General features: G+C 32.6%; 1 long non-coding RNA gene across 1 annotated transcript in view; it reads left to right on the top strand.

Moving 5' to 3' along the window:
* Positions 1-637: 637 nt before the first annotated feature.
* The window catches only part of LOC107025739, a 19,678-nt gene continuing 17,551 nt past the window's right edge, over positions 638-2,764 (top strand). Inside the window, exon 1 of the long non-coding RNA XR_001457446.1 lies at positions 638-2,419. This is a non-coding gene — a long non-coding RNA (uncharacterized LOC107025739). The remainder of the gene's footprint in view (positions 2,420-2,764) is intronic.

Here is a 2,764-nt window from a genome sequence, read left to right as displayed (position 1 = left end):
TAGAGTTTTCAAGGGGTAAGGGCGTAGTTGTTTTTTGTGTTTTTTAGTTTGAATATTTATTTATTTTAGGATTAAGATTTTATATCTTCGGATTTTGAAGGGGTTTAATGGTTTTAGGGTATATATTACGACTTATATGATTTTTTGTTTCTCAAGAGTTAGTGTTTCATAGGATTTTAAGTTTAGGATTTAGAGTTTTAGTTTTAGGGTTTAGGGTTTAGGGCTAAGAGTTTTTTTATGTATAGGGTTTTATGTTAAGGGTTTTATCTAGGTTTTAGGGTTTAGGGCTTTGAGTGTTTAGGTTACGCTCCTTTGTGTTTTGAGGATTTTGGACGATTTAGGTCTTGATAAGGTTTAGCGCATATAGATTTTCAGGTTTAGGGTTTTTCTTTTATTATTTTTAGGTGTTTTAAGGGTTACATGTTTCTTAGGATTTAGTTTTAGGACTAAGGTTTATTTTTTTTGGGTGTTTCTTAGATTTAGGATTTATGAATTTTTAAGATTTAGGGTTTAGAGGTTTGGGTTTTGTACGTGTTTTAAATGATTTTTGGGATTATTTTGATATTTAGGGTTTCTTAAGGATTAGGATTTTTTGTTAAGACTTTAGTGTTTAGGATTTAGGACATATGATTTTTAGTGTTTAGAATAAATGATTTAAAGTTTCCTAAGGTTTATAGCTTAAAATTTTAGATTAATCGTTCTTTTGGGTTTTTATGGTTTAACAGTTAAGTCTTTCTTAGGGTTTTTAGGTATAATGGTTTAGATCTTATGGTTTTTACGTATTTTAAATGGGTTTTAGGGTTAATTTTAATGTTTATAAAATTTAGGGTTTCTTAAGATTAAGGATTTAGTATTTCTTAGGGTTTTAGGTTATAGATTTAGAGATTTTGGTTAGGGTTTAGTGTCTATGGATTAAGATATTTTTAGATTTGGGTTTTTTTATTTAGGGTTTTAGTTTAGTTTTTAGGTTTTTGGTCTTATGTTTTCTAGGTTATGCTTCTTCAGGATTTTATAGGTTAGGGTTTAGATTTTTTGTGTGAGTGTTTTTAGGAATTAGCATATACAATTTGTGGATTTATAAGGTTTATTGCTTAAAGTTTTTTAGGTTTATATGTTTTGTGGGTTAAGTGTTCCGTAGGAGTTTTTAGGGTTTAGGGTTTAGTGCTTTGAGATTTTTTCTGTTTTTAGGTTTAAGGTTTAGAGCTTAGGGTTTTTTAATGGAGTTTAGGTTTTTCTTAGGGTTTCTTAGGGGTTTAGATTAAGGATTTAGGGTTTAAGGCTAGGTTTAAGTCTTATAGCATAGGGTTTTTTTGGGTTTATAAGGTCTTATGTAAGGGTATGTCAAGGTTTTTAGGGTCTAGGGCTGTGGGTTTTCTGGGGTAAGGTTTTCAAGATTTTTATATGTTTAGGAATTCGGGGGTATATAGGGTTTTTAGGGTTAAGTGTTTCTTAAGGTTTAGGAATTAGGGTTCTTTTTTTAATTTATGGTTTATAGATTTTTAGGATTTTAGGTTTAGTGATTAGCATTTTAAAATGTTTTTTTATGGTTTATTTTAAGGTTTATAGGATTTAGGGTTTCTTAAGGTTTAGGGTTTAGTGCTTCTTAGGGTATTAGACTATTAGGTTAGTGTTTTGTATCTAGGACGTAGGCGTTTTTTAGTTTAGGGTTTTAGGTTAATGGTCTTATTTAAGTATTTAGGGTTTAGGTACTTGGGTTTTTTGCATAAAGATATTTTAGGGTTTTATAGGTTAAGGTTGATGGAGATTTATCTTTTTTTTTGTAGGGTATAATACATAATATTTAGGGATTTATAAGGTTTTGATCTTAGAGTTCTTTATGTTTATTGGGTTTTACGGGATAAATGTTTCTTTGGGATATTTTTTATTTTTTAGGTTCTTGGTTTATAGATTATTAGGATTTCGGGTTTAGAACATAGGGGTTTGAAATGGTTTTTGGGTTTTAATTTAAGGCTTCTAGGATTTATGGATTAGAGATTAGGGTTTTTAATGGATTTTACGTTTTAATTTAAGGTTGATAGGATTTATGGTTTCTTAGGGTTTAAGGTGTAAAATTTAGGGTTTAAGGTTAGGGTTAAAGATTTTGAAATTAAGGTTTTTTGGCTAAAGGGTCTTAGGTTAAGGGTTTTTTTCTAGGTTGGTAGGGTTTAGGGCTTTGAGTTTTAGGTTATGGTTTTTTATAGTTCTATAGGTTTAGGGTTTTGGGGTTTTTTTAGACATTTTAAGGGTTAAGGGTTTCTTAGGGTTTAGGGCTTAGGGTTTTTGTGTTTTTGGGTTAAGGGTTTATGGATTTAAAGCATTTAGGGTTTAAAGCTTACGGTTTTGTAGGGGTATTGAGTGGTTTATTTCTGTTTACTTTAGAGTTTTTAGGATTTAGGATTTCGTAACTTATAGGGTTTATGTAACGACCTGTTTAGTCGTTTTGAGCAGCAGATTTTATTTCTGGAAAATTGGCTGAGGAAACGGACCCCACGACGGAACGTCACAGGCACGACGGACCGTCGCAGGGTCTCGTTTCAGCATACTTAGAAATTCTGAAATTGGGTACTGAAAATCGACTCTCTGTAATCTGTGACGGACCTGCAGGACGTGCCGTCACATCCACGACGAGCCGTCGTAAGCTCCCGTTGCAAAACACTTCAACTCTTGAGAAATTGGTACGGGAAACGAGTCTCTGACCGTCAGGACGGAGGTGCAGGACGGACCGTCACAGGTGTGACGGGCCGTCACAGTCCACCTGGATTTT

This window comes from Solanum pennellii, chromosome 7 (assembly GCF_001406875.1).
Source record: "Solanum pennellii chromosome 7, SPENNV200".
Classification (NCBI taxonomy): Eukaryota; Viridiplantae; Streptophyta; class Magnoliopsida; order Solanales; family Solanaceae; genus Solanum; species Solanum pennellii.
The sequence above is the reverse complement of the archived record's forward strand: the minus strand, read 5'-3'. Positions and strand labels throughout refer to the sequence as shown.